The 20852-nt window shown below is 43.7% G+C and overlaps 1 protein-coding gene and 1 long non-coding RNA gene across 2 annotated transcripts in view; one reads left to right on the top strand and one right to left on the bottom strand.

The window, feature by feature from the left end:
• The window catches only part of POLL (DNA polymerase lambda), a 49042-nt gene that overhangs the window by 14713 nt on the left and 13477 nt on the right, over window positions 1-20852 (top strand). The window lies entirely within an intron of this gene.
• On the bottom strand, window positions 10482-17959 carry LOC309369473. The gene is made up of 4 exons (XR_014168162.1): window positions 17817-17959; window positions 16910-16955; window positions 14548-14603; window positions 10482-11119 (listed from the first exon to the last, which is right to left on the bottom strand). It is a non-coding gene; the product is annotated as an uncharacterized lncRNA (long non-coding RNA).

The following is a 20852-nucleotide window of genomic DNA, read 5'->3' on the forward strand; positions in this document are numbered from 1 at the left end:
AAAGTTAGGGAAAATATTTTGGAAAATGAAAGGTTATCCCCTAACTTTTCTCAGTAACTTGTCCCATTGTTCGTTTCTGTTTTATTATTTGAGTTCCACTAAATACCTACCATTGCACCATAAAACTCTTGCTTTCACCCTTTCTTCTGCCACAGTGAAGCATAGCTGTCATTCCCGCTCCTTGAGAGCAGCTTATAAGTATTTAAAACCACGTTCCAACTTAATCTGCCTTCGCCTACAATAAATATGTTTTATTGTCTTCAACCTCTCCGCATGTCTTGCATCCCACTGCTTTTTTCCTTTAAATTTATTTCAGTGTGTTAATATCCATTCACAACATGACTATCAAAGCTGGGTGCTTTCTCCCTCCATTTGCGGGCACAAGCGCCGTAAAGCAGGCCTGCGCCTCCAGTACAGCGTTGCTTCTAATGCATCTTCCAAACAGCATTTGCCTTTCTGGGAGCAGCATCGCCTGCCTGACTCATGTTCAGCTTATGACCTCCTATAGCCCCTAGATTCCCTGCCTGTCGTCATAATTAATTGTGCAAAGACCTCTTTCACTGAGATAGAACTTGCCAATATGGCGACGGCATTTTTAATTGCGTCATTCCAAAGCTCTTATACATTCCATGCTCTTCTTAAAACATGCTTTGGTTCGAAAGTTTATCTCCACACAGCCTTAAATCCACAGCTTAAGTCCTCAAAACGACATTTCTGACTCGTGAGGGGAGGGGATTCTTGTTTAATCACATAAGGAAAGAAAGGAAAGTTTCCCCCCTCTCCCATCAGTCATTTGCCATACCATGTCTTGGCGTATCTTCTCATGATTTAATCTTGTCTTGTTTTATCAGAGATCTCTTCTGTTAGCAGTCTTTACTCCCCCTCTTTCCTTGAAATATGGCAAAATATCACTTCTGAGATGCGGCTGAACAGCCTGGCATGTTTGCCCAGGTATGGCGCACCGTGCAGCTGAACATGGAAGAAATCCACGTCTCCTGCAATTGTATCATCTCACAATTATACATGGTGTTTTGTGTAAATTCAAACACATTACTGACACACACACAGCATAATTGTCAGCCTTCAATGCATAGAAGGAGACCCTTGGATAAAGCAGTTAAAGTTTCACAGGACGATAAATGTGTGGATTGTAAGTGGCTTTGTGAAACTTCTCCTGGAGTAGGGTGTGGAAGAATTTCATGATACATTCTGGTAAGTTTGTTAGTTTAGTGGTTGGTAAATGCAGTTTGTTATAAATGAAATGAAAAGCCTAGGAAATAGGATGAAAAGGATGAAAGAGCAGGTGAATTCTACCCCAGAGCTTCAGTAATCATGAATTATGTTTTGGCCTGCAGTAGACATTGAAGAGTAAGGAGGTAGAGGACTCTTAACACTTAACCGCTAGGGGTATCTATGAGGTTGCCCATGCAGGTCAACTCTGGGAGAGTGGCAGAGGCAGCTAACCAGACCAGAAGGAGGACCAGTCTAAATGCCAGGCTCTCTGGACTACTACTTTTCCCAAATGGAAAAAATGTGAATTTAATGTTGACTTTGCTCCACTGATTTTTGGCATTAGGAGCAGGTATGAGCCACATAGTTTGCGCCTCTGCTAGCACGTTCAGAAATTTAAGATGGGTATCAGGCTCTCACTAGGTGGCCTCTGATGCTGGGTTATTCTTTTTCTGGGAAGTTCCTACCCCTGCGCATAGACTGTGAGTCTGATGATCCTGAAAATTAAAATTCAGCTAAATGCTGCAGCAGATTAGTTGGAGAAGAAGCCCAAGGAAATGGGAATTGGGGCTTCCTGGGGTGGAGTAACAACTCTTACAACTCTAGTCCCAGAGAAAACTGCTGCTTCTGTTCCTCCATATATCCAGCACTGCATATTGCTTTCATCTTAAGTACCTTTGCATTAGCTACGCGCTCCACTTTCAAAAAATACTGGAAGGTGACATTTCCTACCTTGCAATAAATGTTGTTGTCATTGTGTTAGTCCAAAGGATGGGGGAGAAATTTGATTCAGTTTGCATTTAAAGGAGAACTTACCAAATTCACACTTTTTTTGAAACATGCAGACTGAAACACAGCTATCCTTTGAAATCTGCCCATCTCTGAATTTTGCAGTTCAGTTCCCCAGCTGTGTAGCTTGTTCTGTAATGTCTATACTAGGCGTGAGTATAAATACATATTTTAGTAAAAATAACACATTATATTAAGGAAAAAATGCTTTGCAAAAAAAATGTACACAAGGAAACATTGCATACCAAAAGTGTATATTGAGAGAAAGTTGCACTACAATTCTGATGAATTTTCATGAAAATTTGTTTTTTAAAAAACATGCTAACTGATGTGTAAAGGTGGAGAATCGAAGATTGCAAAAATGACAGAGAGAAACCAAAATCAATACCTTTGTCCATCCCCTGCTAGCCCTTTTCTTTAAAAAGGTCGCAACCCAGTTCAATACTCTTGGCAAGTCTACATTAACCTGGTGTGCCACTATGGCTGGGGCTGTTGCAGTCCAAAACATCTGGAGGGCACCAGGTTGGAAAAGGCTGCTGTGCTAAGGCCTTAGGATTCTGATGAACAGGGCATTGACCATTAATCTCCCACTGAGGCTGCCTAACGCTGTGGAGCAGGGTCCTCTTTCTGCTGCTCTCCCTCATTCCTGATGCACAGCCAATCTGCTATCTTAGGCAAAGGCTATCCCCGGTGCAGCTCTGAGAAGCCCCCCCTCCACCTCAATGAATAGAACAAGTCTCCAGAGTGACTGTAGGCTCTGTAGGGTAGGGCCCATCACCTGCTATCAGGGACTGGCAGAATGCTGAAGAGTGTGCACAAGGGAAAGTGGGGCTGGAGTCTTGAAAGAGGGGATCAGCGATTTGTGGTGAACTGTTCTGGACAGGAGGCAAGAGCTGGAGAAAGGGGAAGCTTCAGAGCTGGAGCATAGGATGGGTCGGAAGAGGAGGAGGAAAAGGCAGGCCAGGCAAGTGAAGGGCCAGCTGCTTCCCCACCTTCTCCTGCACCACTGTCTCCCAGAAGCAGGAGGGGACTGAAAAGGGATGAGCAGAGGAAGTTGCCACATAGGCACAGTCTCTGGCTGCGTGTGTGCAGCTCGTCGGGAAGGTACATAAACTGGTGGAGGGGACTGGTTCCCTGGTGCTGCAACTGCTCCATAGAATGTGGACCTGGGAATAGCTGCCTAGACACTAGACTGGTGTGCGTAGGTATCCAGAGCTGTAGAAGCAACTATAAGGACTCAGCTGCAAATTGAACGTTTTAAGTGCGTTTTAAGTGCAATATACAATGTGACACTAGATGGCAATGGTGAGCCTTATGGAAAATTCAATATATTTTTTTATTTAAAAAACTATTTTCAGAACATTTTTTAATATGTGTGTAGATTCCACTTAAGTGTTACAATTGACAGCAAATACTTCACTCTCCTCCATGTGCATTTCTTTGGCTGGAAAGCAACCTTGACACCTTCTTAGCTTCAGCAAAGTATCTGTGTCATGTTCCACCCTCAAGTAGTGAAAGGTGACCCACTAAGCCAAATGAGGCACTGCCCCACCAACCTCAGCCAGCCCTCACTTGCCTTGCCTTCTTACCTGTAACCAGTCCAAGAGGCAGCAGCAACTGCCAGCTTCCTCCTCCCTAGTTTCAGTCTTGCACCTGGTAGAACTCAGCAAGGAGGAAGATGGGGGCAAGAATTAGCCTGCACTGCCTGCCATTGGCTCTGGCGCCACCTACTGTTGGGCTCCCTGCATTCTGCCCCACCAGACCCAATGGGCACCAGCCACCACGGCCATCACACCATTTCCTGGGTCATCTCTTCATTTTAAAGCAGCAGTTCCTGGTTCCTGCAGCTCAGGCCGCTCTCCCTGGGCCACCCCCCTGCCATGCAGCTTCCCAGTGGCAGCAGCACAAGCCAGGATCTTCCTGTTTCCAAATGGTGCCGTTCGCCACGAATCCTACGCCGGCGTTTCCCTGCAGCTAAATCTCTCGCCGGAGCCGGACAGCCATCAATAGCACTCGGTTAATTAATTTGATGGGAACAGCAGGGAGCGCCGTTTGCACTTAGTGAAGTTCCCAGAAACTTCCAAGCTCATCTCTGTAATTGGCCTCATAAATTTGAGGAAAGAGAGAGCTCAGCAAAGCACACGGGAAGGAGAAGGAGGGGAGCAGCATGCCGTGGCGGCCTTAGTTAATTTTATTGGAGAAATTCATCTTCCCTTCCCCTGCCGCTCGCTCTCCCTCCTGATTTGCCTAATCATGATAAACTCCCATTCATATGTGCACCTACTGCACAGCTATTCGCCGCCCTAAAATATTGACTCATGAATATTAAGCACCCTCATTAACATGCAAAACCAGCGGGTGCCATCTCTTCTGCCTATCCGAGCACTTGTAATTAAAAACTGAGCCACGATGTGTGGGACTCTGATATAGCCAACCCAGGACAGCTGGGAACCACAAGGCTGGGGCTGCAATGTCCTGCGAGGAACACACCCAGGAATGCTACAACCCACATTCCTTGGGGACATTCTCAAGGGCTCAGCATCCACTGAGTAAGGTCTAAGTCAGAGGTTTTCAACCTTTTTGAGTTCATGGCTCCCTTAGCGAACTACATTCTTCCTGCGACACCCTGTGGGGCTCAGGAGCCCAGTTATGCTGAGCTGGCAGCCTCTCACCCTTTTTCGAACACCCTTCCTTGTGGAGTGTTCCCTCAGCCTCCTCTCCTCTCCCCTCTTCTTGGGTGTCCTCTAGGCAGCTGCAGCTGCCACCCCTGGTTTCTGAGCTGCCTCCCCCATGCCCCAAAGAGAGGTGCCTCGTCCCACTGTCCCACAGGGGCCTTGGAAGCACCCCATGGCCAGCCCCAGAGGCACCATTCACCTGGGGAGCTTGTAGCCAGGGCTGCTGCACAAACAGCTGCGCAAGCCTTTGGGAGGCAGAGATGCAAGAGGGCATCAGAGGAGGGAGGGAAGGAAAGAGGGGCAGAAGCCAGTGTTGCCCACGGCACCCCAGACCATCATTCAAGGCACCCCAGGGTGCCACGGCACACAGGTTGATAACCACTGGTCTGCTCCTGAGACTGGGAAGTTAAGGGCTGCTTCACACATGGAATTTAAGGTGTACCTATGTACACCTTATGTGCACACCTAGGTGCACAAAACACAACTTCAGAGCAACAAAGGAGTTGCTTTCTACCAGGCCAGATTTTTTTGATGGGCAGCAGAGTTACCAAAGTCTCAGGCACAGACCCTTCATATCTGATATCATTTACTTTATTTCTTTACCTGAGGCCCTTGTAGCTGGAAATGTCAGGGCCTCAACCTACCTGGGACCTTTTGCATGTAAACAGTGCACTCTGCTAATGAGCTATGGGGAGCATCCAAGGCAGTGCTGTGTGAACATCTCATCAGTGCCAGGATTTCTGCTGGAGGAAGGAAACATTCTCCCCCTTGCTAGTCCATGTGTGCCCCCTGAATCTGTTCTAGGGGTTCCGTCAACTCTCTGGAGCAGATTTAGGGAGGCTGTGAGGCACCTGTATGGTGAGGAGATTGCAGAAGCAGAAATCTTGATACTGATGGGAGACATAGCAGTTGAATACTGTACAAGGTCTCTACCCACCTGCTGTAGCTAGTTATATGGCACTGGAGGGGCTCCCATTACTGCTTACTCCACATCCAATGCACTTGCACTGCTCATTTTTTAAGCTGCATTCACACGGTCCATATCGATCCTGTAGTTTCTTGGCAAATATTCCTGTGTGATGTGTTTTTCTTCTCAAACACCTTCAATCCAATTAGAAAACTGGATGTGGAATAAGTGGTAATTTGAACATACCCAGTAGCCATTGCACTGGCACAGGTGAGCATGCAAACACAGGTGACAGCTTAGCAAACAGGAGTGCTGGGGGGCTGCATGAGTGGGGATCCCCAAAAGGTCTGTGCACCCAGTGAAGACCTCCCTGCCCCCTTTTTCATGTGCACAGTGCAAAACTTTGTGCAAAAGTAGCTTGAAATGCAGTGGATTAGGGGAATGACCTCACTGTGTTTCAAGCCATTAATGTGAACATACTCTTCATTCAGGTTGCCAGACATTTATGATTATTTACTTACTGGACTTATTAGTTTCCTTTTTTGCCATGGCAACTCACAGCGACTGTCAGGGAGATGCACACGGCAAAAGACCCAAAGGGGGAGAGGAGCACTTATAGAGAGCCGAAAGAGCTAATTAGCAGCCTCTCATCTGACAGCGAAGAAGAGGCAGGGAGGGGGGATGCTCAGCCCGGAACTAGCTATCCTTTGAACAGAGGAGATAAGAGGCGGGGTTTCCGCCGATTAGCCTGCTGGGGAAAGAGGAGTAAAAAAAAAGCATTCGAGGCATCTAATCAGACTGAGACGGACATGCTTTGAAGCTCTGGAAACCTTTTTGAACTTTGTAAATAAATCTTAAAGACAGTAACTGGTGGCAAGCCTGGAGTTTTTATCTACGCTGGCTTTGGCAGCACTCACCTCTCACAGCGACTTGCAAAAGAACTTATGAAAAGTGAAATATTGCAGTCAGACATTAAAACCAAATATTTAAAATAAAGGAAAGGGTGGAGAAGAGATTAAAGAAAGAAAAACCTTTATCCAAGATGTATAAACTCCTCCTTGATTGGGAAGTCGAGGAGGTGGTAAAATCAGTTATGGTTTGATGGGCCCAGGACTTCAGTTATAATATCCAAATGGATTCGTGGGAAAGACTCTGGAAGGTAGACATAAAATTCACTGCATGTTATAATCTGAAAAAAAATGTTTTACCGTTGGTACCTGACTCCAGCCAAATTAGCCAAAATGTAAATAAAAAATTGAATGTTTGCTGGAGGTGTAAGAAGTCAGAAGGTACAATGATACATATGTGGTGGAACTGTGTGAAAGTTAGAGAACTGTGGGACATTATATATAATGAACTTTTTAAAAATCTTTAAATGTTCATTCCAAAAAACCCCCAGAAGCCTTCCTGTTGGGAATCATATATAATGAAATACCAAAATTTTTTAGAAGAACTTTCATGTATGCAACAACGGCGGCTAGAATTTTGATAGCAAAAAATTGGAAAGGAGAAATGATACCCACCAAATTAGACTGGCAGGTGAAGATGATAGAATATATAGAACTAGCCAAAATGACTGGAAGTTTAAGAGATGATTCAAAACAGAGATTAAATAAAGAATGGAATGTCTTTAAAGAATATTTACAGCTACATTGTAAAAACTTAAACACTTTGACTAGTCTAGACTGAACCTTGCAGGACAATATGGAACATGAATAAATTAAGTGATTTTAAACATTAAGAAGTGATAATACAAAGTTTGAAATCGAAAATGAAGCCTAGAAAACATGGTGGGATGAACGGAAGTTAAAGGAATATGTGATGCTTTTTCTTGTTTGTTTGTTCTTTGTTACTGTATTATATTGTTTTGTGGTTTGTTTATTGTTCGTTTGTTTTTAAAGTATTATTTCAATAAAGTATTTTTAAAAATAGAATGGGTGGAGAAAAGGAGAAGCAAAGAACAAATAAGAGAAGCTCTAACAGGAAGTAAAATAACTTGGCTTAACTGTATACAACTGGCGCAACAGACAAAGAAGTGGTTAAGGGAAAACAAGAATATACAAAATATATTTTTTTTATAAAAATGGGAGATAAAAAAAGAAAATATAGTTATAAAAGGGGAAACCAGTGAAATTTATAAAGAGTTAAGATAATGAAACGAAGGGGCACAACCCAGGCACAGTAAAATACTCACGGCTGCCATGCTAAGCCTACTTACTTGGATGTAAACCTCAATGAACACAGTGGGACTTACTTTCGTGTAAATGTGCATGGGATTTCTACCTAAATCAATGTTTACTACTGTAATTCTATGCGTAATTATTTGCGAATAAACCCCATTGAAGAATTTGCTCCAGAATAAATGTGCATAGGATTGCACTGTAAACGGCTTTAAGGTGGCAACCTTATATCCACTTACCTGGGAGTAAGCCCCACTGAACTCATCTATAGATGTATAAGATTGCACAGACAAATGCTTGGCTTTGGGTGGATTGTGTCCAGCACTGCTAAATAGTGAGTGGGGACTGGTCACTTATTGGGTGAACTGTCCCATCACATGGAGTTTAAAAGGGAAAGAAATTAATTTTTCCTCCAAACTAACACCCCTCCCCAAAACTCCCACACTATTTATTGCTCCCTACATTCTCCCAAGCCTCCAGTTTGAACTGCCGCAGCCATTTCTGTCAATCTCCTATTCTCTGGCCAATCAGCTCTTTCCACTGCTCAGCCAATCCCAAGCCAAAACTCTTCCTATGGCCTGGCCATTGGCCATGCTGACCATTGGCCAAGAGCATCCAGGAAGGTATCAGGCTGTGGAAGGCTGCTGTAGGATATTCACTAGCTAGTTGTTCGTTTGTTTTCTAGCTGGTTCTTTAAAGCTTGCACTAGGGTGTGCTAGTTTTAAAGCCAGCTAAGATGGCTTCAAAAAGGATTGGATAAATTCATAAAAGGATGGACCTAATAAGTGGCCATTAGCTACTATGAGAGCTGAATTAAAGCTTCATCTTCAGAGACAACAGAGCTGATTTCCAGATGCTGAGCAATCAGAAAAAGGGCCATCAGCTTTTATGCTCTGCTTATGAGCTCCATAGGATGGTCATTGCTGCAGACGGAATACTGGAATAGCTGGACTTAGATCTCCCAAAACAATTCTTACATTCTTAAAAAAAGAAAGTTGCAAAGGGCAAGATTCTCAAGTAACTGTGTTGGCCTAGGCAACTTTGTGTGTTATCCCGTGCGCTATCCTTCTCTTTGCCAGTGTCTGCCCAGGGGCCATGGAGCTAGAAAGGGGTAAAAAAAATTAAAAAGGTGAAGGTGTGCACAGTCTCGACTGGATAACAGTTTTAAACTCCCTGTTTCTCTTCCAATATTCACAAATACCAGCTCCCCATTCTGTGATGTTTGATAAGAACACAATCACTTTCTTGGTACTGGAAAACAACAACAGAAGGAAATCTCTGGTCCGAAACCCCTACTGCTTTGTGGCTATACTCATTCACGAGAAAGGCCTCAGGAGTAAACCTGAGGAAAAATCTTTTGGGACATCTTCTGGATAATGAAAGCTAAGGAGTAAACCCTAAAAAAATCCAGAGTGGAATCCCTAAGACAGTTGGATGGTGCACGTCTCCTTCTGTCAACTCCTGCAGCCAAGCTGATGCCAAACACATTTCTCTGCTTTTCATTGGACCACATCAGTGAGGCTGAGAGTGGGAGTCCTCGTCATCTGGACAGCCCAGGACTCCGTACACACTGCCAGGCTTGTGCTCCAGGAAGGTCACTTTGGCGTTGCTAACACAGCAAAAACCACACTGGAGGCAACATTGCGAGTTACCATTCTCTGCAGCTACAACAGGTGCTGTGAATCGCCAGCAGTTTGCCTTCACACCCAGAGGCGCACTCCATTGTCTCTCGAGACAGACAGATGCCAGCAACAACAACAACATACAAAACCAGCCCACCAAATGTACTCCTTCCATGCAGCAATGGGAGTGCAACACCTCTTCTGCTCTTTAGAATGGACACCAACAATGAAACAGGTTCAACCAGGTGTGGCTAAAGCAGGAGACACTGGTCAGTGGGCATTGCCTTTTGGTCTGGTGTTTTGTTATCCTTTCAGCCAAGAACAACAGACATAGCACATGCTGAGAAGTCCTGATAGCAGTTTATTTAATTGAAAATATTGTTCATCCTGCCTTTCTGTCCCTCAAGACCACCAAGGCACAATATCAAAGCACATCCTCAAACAATTTAACAAAATAAAAGAAAACACAAATATTAAAGGAACCACAAAACAAAAGAGACACATCACTTTGGCAGGAACACCATAACAAGTGCCAGGAAATAATCCAGATCTATTTTCAAGGCTATTTCAGAGATTGCTGATTTATCAAGCATTCACCGTGATTTGCTTGCATAGAGGCTAGATTATACTGAACAACTGTTCTGCTTTATTTTCAGGGCAGTTATATAACAATGAGCATTTGTCCTGCACTCATCCTGATTTGTTTGTGGGGTGTCTACATGGCAACAGAACCTTTGGATCCACTTTGACTGAGCAAACCAAAAATTCCGGTACATGTTTGAATCCATCCCACAAAACAGCGACTGTCTCTGAAGACACCCTCAGTTGTTACTTACCCTGAAGACATCCTAAAACAGCATCTTCACTAGCTGGGTAAAAAAGGAGGGAGATGATGGGGCTAAGCGAGCTTCCCTTGGAAGGACATTCCAAAAGCTAAGTGCCACCAAGAAAAAGCCTCATGTGACCATCTACCAGATATCTGATGGCAGAGGGATGCAGGTGGAGAGAGTGGGTGGAGCTCTTATGCAGAGCTGAGTGCCCCAGCTGCTTCAGATTATCTACCCTTATGCCTTGTTAGAATGCTCTTTTTCATCCTCCTGGCATTTACTTTGGTCTTAGAGGCCTTTGCAATAGTTAAGGACCCCAATGCTTGCAAAGCAGCATTAATAAGTGGCCCACATGTATTGCTCTCCAGGTGACAACAGATACCTGAGAATAAGGTGAGAATGGGTATACTGGGTGTGGAGAGTGCTAATGATATAGTGGGGCTTGCAAAATGTTGCTATGGTAGGTGACATAAATGGGTGTGGGGTGATTTTACTGGCGCAATCTGGAAAGAATGTCGCGGCAATGAGACATAGATGGGAAGGCAGAAATAGGGTGGTAATGGTGGGTCAGAGAGATAATTTCTGCAGTAAAAATAGGGCAAAGTGAGTGGTTTGATGGCTGTTCTCCCTGCAGGTGGAGAAATGGGAAAGCATTGCACTCCACCCCATTTTGAGCAAGGGCTTTTGGCTCTTCCTCCATCCCTACCTTGGACATCTTTCTAATGATTGTCACAATCAGGGCCCCTCCTGGAGTCTTTTTTTATTGCACATTTGTGATGATTTGTGCTTGTGATGCTATTGGAGCAGTCACATCTGATCCTGCTTTCAATGCTTTTGGTGCTGGCAAATGTTTTGGGGCTGGTCATGCTGCTTCATTTCCAATCAGTGCCTGTTTGGATGAAAGTGCTTTGTCGCCAAAGAGCCAAAAAGAAAGAAAGAAATGGACTTTTGTGGTCGGGAAAGTGACAGGGAGATTCACAGAAAAGTGTGGGATGCATAAACACTCCACAAGCAAATCAAAGGTGAATGTAAGACGGAACGCTTATTGTCCTATAACCTTATTGGACAGTTACAATCTAACCTCCATGTCAGCTTTCTGTGAGCAAATCAGGATGAATGCTCAATAAATAGCTCATCTGGAGAAGCCTTTAACACTTCAGCCCTGCAACCTGTTTGGCCACTTAGCCTCTCTCTCAAATCTGGCCAGCATCCAATAGCTTTGTTTGGTCTTTGTAGCCCTTTTGCTTTCTGCTCCTTGCTCTGACAGTGTACCTACCTAGTGATGATGAATGATTTTTCATTTTGCTGGGAAAGTGGCACAAACAAGAGAGTTTACAAACTCGTTGCCTTTCAAGCCAAGACAATAACTCAGCACTTTGTCATTGCCGGAAATGGGGCTATGATATGGGCACTGATGATGGTTGTAGCAATATTTCTTATGGTTCCCCTGTCTCATAGCAAATCTGTTACTGGGGTATAATTTACCTGTTTAGACCATGGCTCAATAATAACACTGAACAGCTTTATGCATCTGTTGAGTCTCTCGCTCTGTGTATACATCTGGAAGAACGCACAACTAGCAACACACTCTTAAAAAAAAATGCCAAGGTTGTTGTTTTTTTTAAAACAGAGTCCTCTAACTCCATTGTTCCACCATATTTATGGCTGTCTATAAAAATAACACCAAATCCATTTAGAAATGTTTGATCTGGAAAATGTTGGAATCATTGTGCCTTGTACATCAGGGGAAATTGTTTTGCAAAAATGTATCTAATTGGAGAAATTTGCAATAAAATGAAATTTCAAGGTGGCTTTAAAAAGGAAAATCTCAGACTAATATGGAAATATGAATAACTCGCTTTAGTACTGGAAAAATGAGGACCTGAAACGGACAGATTCACCCATCCCTAGGTGACAGCACCGAGAGACTGCAGTTGAACCATACGCAGTGCCATAAGAATCTGTCTTGTCTCCCATGCTTTTTAATGTTATAGTGAAACTGCTGGCTGAGATCATTCAAAGGCCCAGGCTGAACCATCAGGCTGAACCTCTGCAGTAATAGTAAAGTTCAAACTGTGTTGATGATACAGGACTGTATGTACCAGCCCTGCCTGCTCTACTCCCAACCTTGCTGCTTGCCGCAGTAGGCTCTGAAGGAAATGGGCTTGCTTAAACTTGCGTACCAGACTCCCTGTGATCAGGAACCCTGTGCAATCCATGTTCCTGATCACAGAGATGCTTGTAGATGCACCCAATTGTTGGCAGGCCCACCATTTCTTTAACAAAAACTTAGCGATCCTCTTCAATACCTATACTGAGAATGGAGCCCTTTTATATTGTCCTATCCCTGGCCAAAGAAGGTGGAAGCCTCAAGAGGGTGTGAGGTGTGGAATCTCAAAAGACCTGTTGTGCCCCCTCAATATTTTTAGATCCAACAGTTGTTGCGAAATAACCTGTCACATCTAACATAGGCCTAAATCACCTGTGACTACCGAGGAATTTTCAGCCCACCAGCTATATCCTGTGGCCTGCCAGGGGCTTGACTTTGCAGTCTCAGCCAAGCAACAAAAGCAGAAGGTCGCTGAGGCTCCAGGTGGGGGCTCTCATTCATGTGGGGGGAGGCTTTCAAGTTCTGCAGGTCTAGAATCATATAATTTCCTCTCTTTCAGTTTGGTCATGGACCTGAACCAGCCACACTGCATGAATATAATCCTTTAGTGAATATCCCAGGAGACACCCCACCACTTAGAAGTTTTGCAACAGCTGCTGTAATAATAATAATAATAATAATAATAATAATAATAATAATAATAATAATAATTTATACCCCGCCATTCCCGGTTCAGGGCGGCTAACAACAAATTTAAAACACTTAATTGATGCAACAAAAAACAGCATAAAATACAGTATAAAACATGAATAACAATAAATTCAGAATTCAAAAATCAATTTGGGGGAAAATCCATCCAATAAACATTAGATGGTGACCAGGGCTAGCTGGCTAAATTATTCCAATTTGGGCCAGCGAGGAGACCAGGGGAGAATTAGCTGTGGGATCCCAGAGCGGGTAATATTCATAAAAAGGGGAGGAGGGAAGGAAGGAAGGGCAATAAAAGATCAGGCTAAGTTCAAATTGAAAGCCAGGTGGAATAACTCTGTCTTACAGGCCCTGTGGAAGGAAGTTAAATCCTGCAGGGCCCTGGTCTCATGGGACAGAGCAGTCCACCAGGTCGGAGCCTTCACTGAGAAGGCCCTGGCCCTGGCCCTGGCCCAGGATAATCTGACTTCCTTAGGGCCCAGGACCTCCAAACTATGATTATTCATGGACCTTAAGATCCTCTGCGGGGCATACCAGGAGAGGCGGTCCCGTAAATACGAGGGCCCTAAGCCACAAAGGGCAGGCAGGCAGGCAGGCAGGCAGGCAAGTAGATGCAGCATCCTATGGCACCAGGTTCATGGCATGGTCTCAGTGATTCCTGAAACTGCCCCATCACAAAACACTTTGCATTTATACAGCGGCTTTAGAGTGCTCAAAGCACTTCACTTCCATGACCTCAGTAATCTTTACAACAATGGCCCTGTAAGATTGGTCGTTCCCATAAGGGGTGTTTGTGTGGGGGGGGGCTCATGCCGGAGGCAAGATTTCAATATGAATTTTCAGATCCACCATCTTTTAGTGGCTCTGCTACAATATTCTGCACTAGCCTTTCCCATCCTGGTGAACCCCACATTTTGGACTACAAGTAGGGATGGATAGGCAAATGTGCCACTTTCAGATTCTCTTTTGCTCATGTCTCCATTCTCTATATTTCCACAACTGCTGGTTTTAAAGACCTCATGAAAACTCATCAGACCTTGGTACGAATTTCTCCAAACATCCACATTTTTGTATGTGGCTTTGCCTTACGCATTTTTACACTGCAGTTTTCCCTGGTATAAGGCATTTCTATGTGTTATTTTTTACTAACAAACTTTTTAACCTTAGTAAATGTATTTTTGTACATGTTATTTGGCTGCATTGAAAAATCCAGAGAAGTGTGAATTGTGAAGTACGCATGAGTTCATGTTTCAGACAGCATGAATTAGGTAGGCTCACCTTTAAATGTGAGCTGAACCAAATTTCTCCTCCATCCACAACTCCCATTAGCCCCAGGCAGCTGATGCTACTGGTTGGAGGAACAGATCCACCCAAAGATGCTTGTATCCAGAATGAACTGACGGAGATTTTTGCTTCTCCTCTCAGAGCTGAATACTGAAATGCTTTTAAAAACCCCCAAACAATTCCTGACAGAGGACGAAAAACAGAAACAAACTCACTTTGAAGATGCAGCCAAGGAGAAATTGCTTGCAGCTTTAGTAGCCAGCAGAGGGAACTAGAGGACAAGGAAATAGTGAACAATCAGCAAAGTCAGCAACTCACCCTTGTCTTTGTGCCAGCAAATCCCAGTTATCACATCATATTCCTTATAATAGACCATCAATGGCCATCTTTTCGGTCTCAGCCAGGTTACAATAACAGGAATAAACAGTCATATGTAGGTCTAGTTTAATTTATTGACCTCCCTGCCCTCTCTGCCACTGCACCTCAGAATTTGAAGGCAAGAAAGCATGACAAAGTAAGGGATTAGTTTAAGTCTTGTGCTAGCCCTTCTTGGCCATGATATCTTTGCTAGGTTCCAAGATCATTCCCGTACTAGGCTGCCCCAGCGTAGCTCTGAGGGTAGGGGAAGAAGACACCAAGGGTGCCTTTGACATTTTCTAACCTGCTATAAGGAGACCACAAGTACTTCCTCATCCTCCCCTCTCATCTTTTTGTAGTAATGGATGGTGCAAGAAGATTACGCCTACAATAAAGCTTCCTCCATCTCTAGGCAATCCATGTTTTGCCTGCATCTACTTGGGGCCTCTCTTTCCCCCTGCTTGTAGGTTACTGATTCATGGCAGGTGCCAATCTGTCATGACCTTGCACTTGCGTTGATGGGTAATAATAAGGGGACAGTCAGAAGAACAATGTATTAGGGGTTAGAGAACTGGCAGGGTAGAAAGACAATCCACATGTGTACATGCCTGCAGGGAAGATGATTTTCTACCACCTCACTTTGCATTTGGAGAGTTACTCTCTGTCCTGAATCCCTGGCCTACCTGGCAGCGAGCCAGAATGTCAAGTCCGAATTTCAGGAAACGCAGTCCAGGGTCAGTCCAAGTAAGCCAAGTCTGAAATCCAGCAGTCAGGAAACAGTCCAGAATCAAAGTACAGTCCCCTAAAGATCCAGGAGCATCCAAGCCAAGGTCCATCAACATGGGCAGTTGAGCAGGCAAAGCCCCTCAGCTCTGCTTCCCTTTTGTACTTTGCATGCTGATTGCAGCATCTGGGCTTGATAAGGCAGGTGACCCTCACCTGTTCCAAGCCTCCTCCAGCTGATGAGGCCCACCTGGCCAGTTAGTGAGCTAGCCTGTGGGCCCCTGCCTACCTCAGCCTCCTAGAGCACCCCTCCTGCTGCTCTCTGTGCCTCAAAGAGTACTTCCTCCCCCAACCCCTGCTTGCCCTGGTGTGTCCAAGTCCTGGCTACACCCCTCACTGGGATCCTCTTCCTCCTCCTCGTCATCCTGTCAGATCAGGACACCCTCCAAACATTAGGTAATGCTATGCAATTTGGTTTCAATGGAGCAGGGTTTTTTTTGGACACTGTCAAAAATTAATCTCTGGCTTTCCTATTATAAAGAGTGCTATATTTCTCTTTACACCTGCTTTCTGCATAACCAGGAACTTGTGTACTTGGCCCTTATGTTTACAAAAATGGGGACTCAATCGTTGCCTCTTCCTCCCAGAATTTGAAGTATATTCAGCAACCACCTAGCAGAGATGAATCCAGTCTGCAGTCTCCAACTTTAGACACAGTCTAAAATGCAGACCTCAGCACATCACAATCCAGTCTAATTTTGGGTAATTTTGTCTCTGCCCCTAACCCCTGCTTTGAATAACATCTAGCCTGATTAAACATTCTGCACCACTTGAAAGCTTGAACATTACTTTGCAACAATTTTGTTCGTACTAATACTGTAAAGGTATAGCCCATCTGTGGATTTTGGGTGCCACCACTCCAAAAGGCACAACTCTTCTATTCTCCATTTTACATGCACAGGAAGAAACAATGCATTCAGAGCGCTGCCCAGTGCCTACATTGGGACGGATCATGCCTCCAGAGGTGAGTGTTTTCAAGTCCTGTTCTTTTAGGTAATAAGAGGCGGACTCTTTGGCAGAAAGGCAGGATAAAAATGAAACAACACCATCTAACATTTCCTGCCTGCCTGCCTGCCCGCCCTTTGTGACTTAGGGCCCTCGTATCTACAGGACCGCCTCTCCTGGTATGCCCCGCAGAGGACCTTAAGGTCCATGAATAATCATAGTTTGGAGGTCCTGGGCCCTAAGGAAGTCCATATTCCATAGACTTCTAGGTAACAACAAACCACCTTTCACAGCATAGCTTTTTAAAGGGAAATTCCCTTATTCCGAATAGGATTCCTCGCAAGAAAAGGGAAAAGTTGACATTTTAGTAAGACTTCTGTTGCAAATGCCACAGAGCTTCTTGGTAAATCTGCCTTAATTTGGCCATATCTTATTATCAAGGTAGATTAGGCACAACTGTGGTTACTAATTAGAAGTCTCCCCAATACCTACCTCAGTCTTTAGTGTCATTCCTCATGATACTCACTCAGAGTTACTGCTAAGACAAGATTATGTTGGGGGACAAATTAGATTTCCTTTGCCCATTCCAGATATAATTACATTTCTTCCACATCCTTCTACGTTTCCCCCCAGGTAGTTTTCCCTCTTTCCAACTCTTGTTCTTGGGCAACCTTTCAGCAGAAACTTCTTGCTGTGTCTGAGCTAGAAGCAGCAGAAAAAAGCACCACATTTTGTAGTGGCAATTTCAAAAGTAGGCTAGAAAGTGCAAAGGCCAAAGGATGGTTAAATCTGTGAAGCCAAATGGGAACTCAAAGGGATTGAAGTGAGTAGGGGATTGAGGCTTTGGTGCATAGCTCAATATACTTTCTCTGTGACTAGCAGAAGCTGATGCGAAAAATGAGCAGACACATGCACATTATATCCATTGCATTCATCCAAATGAAAAAACTAGGAAACAATTTGGTTCACTTTCATACATTGGCTAGAAGTACAGGATTTAAAAGCATCAATGGTCCTAATTGAACAGCAAATAGAAGGCATAAGATTTCTCTGTTCTGTTTGGGCAAATTTTATTTATTTCAACACAATTTGGATACCGTAAATAAAACCTACATTGTACTGCATTGCAAAATCTGGAGAAATACAAATTTTAAAAGAGGTGTGTTGGGGTTTGTAGAGTGCAAATTACTAAACTGGTTTGCCTTTAAATATTAATTGAATCAAATTTATCTCCCTAATTCTGATTATGACTTACACCCCTGGTGTCTTTTTCCATACTTCGAAGTCCAAATAGAGTATTGTTTACATATGTGGCACTGAACTGGTGTGAATTTATATTCTAAAATGTTTTAATGGTCTATGGATTGCTAATCAAGAAAGTGAGTAAGTAAATACTAACATGAGCGCTTTAACCCCATGAAGTCACCAAATTCAAAGTATTTCTGATCAATCCAAAAAGGCTCCGTAGTCAAGGTGTACTTCTTGCTTAACCCAAGAAAGTGATGCAATAAACTGATGATAACTGCCTACAAGCCCTGCTTGCTGCTCCCAATCTAGAGACAGTGACTTGTGCTTAACTCCCATTGGCCTTTTTATGAATTGCAGCCGCTGAGTCTACACATGTGGGATTTTGCAGAAGGAGCATTATCACAATAGGATGAATTTTTATGGCAAATATGAAACCTATCAGGTATTAAGGCCTACCACCAGAGACCACTGTTCTTGAGTTCTTTAGAGAGAACCTGAATGGAAGACATAGAATCATAATTATAGAGTTGAAAGAGACCATGAGGGCTGTCTAGTCCAACCCCTCCCATGTAGGAATCTTTTTGCCCAGTGTGGGGCACAAATCCACAACCCTGAACTGAAGTGTCTCATACTCTACCAAATGCCTTTCAACACATTTTCCTGTGCTGTCAAATACTTCCTAATGTCTGATGTAGGCTTCAAAAATACCAGGCGAATGAAGGTCACCATTTGGATGTAATGTCAGGATAAGCAAAAGGGGGGGAGGGTATTCAATAATACATTATTCCATATGTTATCATGCAAAAGGGAGAAGAATGGATCTGGAAAACTCTTAAGGCGTTGCAGTTTGTATGGAATATGTTTCATCTGAATGTTCACTTGTAAAATATGTAGCATGGCAAGATGAAAGCATGTAAATGATGCTGGATACCAAATGGAAAGTATATTTTGCATGTTTATTAGAGGCATAGCTTAATAAATATCTGCAGAGGCTCATTATCAATAGTCAGCCAATTAACAGCACTTAAAGATGAGTGACATAAATTGAAATGGATGCAAATGGACAAGATAAGAATTCTGATATGTTAAAACTCTGGCTGTGCATAAAATGAGTGGTTTCCAAGCCAGCTGCTGAATATTAACAGCTTCATCTGCAAATTGATGCCAAAAGCATGACAGCAAACTGGTGACGACTCTGTTTGGGTTCACCAGACCATATGGCAACCCCCATCCCCAGGATCGACAATTTGTAGCAGAGAAGACTCCTTTGCCATTGCCACAGGGTAGTGCTGTAAAACCACTGCCTCTCTCATCACCCATGCTCTTGCTGCAGCAGAGCTCCTCTAAGGTAGTACTATTATTATTATTACAGTGGTACCTCGGGTTACATACGCTTCAGGTTACAGACGCTTCAGGTTACAGACTCCGCTAACCCAGAAATAGTACCTCGGGTTAAGAACTTTGCTTCAGGATGAGAATAGAAATCATGTTCCGGTGGCGCGGCGGCAGCTACGGGTGGCCCCATTAGCTAAAGTGGTGCTTCAGGTTAAGAACAGTTTCAGGTTAAGAACAGACCTCCAGAACGAATTAAGTTCTTAACCCGAGGTACCACTGTATTATTATTATTATATTTCATTTATTAATAGCTTTCTATGAAGCATCTTGAAGCGATTTCACAATACAGTAAAAACATATATGAAACAATTGCATATAAAAGCAGTTAATATATATAAATCTTGGCTGTGAGTCCTGGAAGACCTGTTCACTGCCTTGCTGGTCTTTTCCCACCTGGCCTGGGAGGGTGGGGCCTGGACTGACTCCAGCTACAAAATCTGAGGCTGCTGATCAAGCTATTGGGCTGGGGTGTTGTTTGGGGATTTTTTGTTGCTGTTGTTTATAAAACAAAATTGTATCATTATTTTTCGGTCTTATGATTTGTGTGGAAACTGTTCAATTTTGTTGTGTACTTCTTGGTCTTTTTTATTTATTGTTTATGACTACTTTTGTAATTATGTAAATATTTTCATGTTGTAAATCCCTGAGCATGGGTTTAAAGGCGGCATACAAATAAAATGATGCTGATGATAAGCCATTTCCAAAAAAGGCAAGAAGGCCTGCACAGGTACCCAAGGGAAGGGCAAGTTCAACCTGCTATTGCCTAGCTCTGCCAAACCAGAAAGAGAATAGCCAGTGTGTTCTGGAATCCAAGCAGCAGACTGGACTGAGAACCATTCTATGTGGTTCTCTACTCAGCAGAAATATAGGTGGGTGGCAGATCTGTGCCCTAGTGGCAGTGCCGCAGGAGGCAGTTCGAGATGAGTGGGAAGTCATGGGACAAGTCAGTAGCCTGGATGGCAGAAGTGGTTGGGATCAAAGGGCACATGGCCAGGCAGTGATGAGGAGCAACCAGAAGTCAGAGTGAGCAGCAACTTTTGATAAGGAGGCAGGGGCAAAAGGCAAGCCAGAGGTCAGGATTAACGAAAGGTCAAGGACAGCTGGCAAATGAAGCCCTTTATTTTCTTTCCTGTCCTGAAGGACCTTGGTGGGCAAAGTCAGTCTAGCGTCAAAAGAAGTTGCCATATGCTGTCCATGGCTCACCACATGGGACATCTATGCACGGATCCAGCAGCCCCTGGCAGGAGCGTCAACAATAGTGCCATTGTGATATTTTCCAGTACTCAGAGCAACTGTTCTGGGGCCCATACCTCAAGCCTACCAAGAAAGTTGAGGTAACTTTATTCTTTTAACTTTTGTATGTTTTAAGGTATGGTCATAATTTTTTGTGATGTTATTGTTTTATCTTTTTGTAAACCACTTTGAGCGTTGTTGGTTTTTTTACAACCAAGTGGTGTATAAATTGTATTAAATAAATTAAATATCACTGTGGGCCTACCATTTTCACGGAGGGCAAGAATCCAGGCCTGCCCTGAGGAAAAGTGTAGACATGTATGTCAAGATCCCAATGAACAAATAATCTGACACCACCACTTAGGCTACCTTAAGGATATCTCTTAAGCATAGGGTTGTACCCTTTGGAAATGGCATGTGGTGGACAACAGTCCTTACATCACCAGTGCTGAATGAAGAGACTATCCAAGAGCTTATTGCACCACAGTGGTTCAGTCACAGTCACATCATTTTAATTATTAAATGTAAAGCTGGAAATCAGTTTGCTAATACAGATATA

Source organism: Podarcis melisellensis, assembly GCF_964234715.1.
Source record: "Podarcis melisellensis genome assembly, chromosome: 5".
Taxonomy (NCBI): Eukaryota; Metazoa; Chordata; class Lepidosauria; order Squamata; family Lacertidae; genus Podarcis; species Podarcis melisellensis.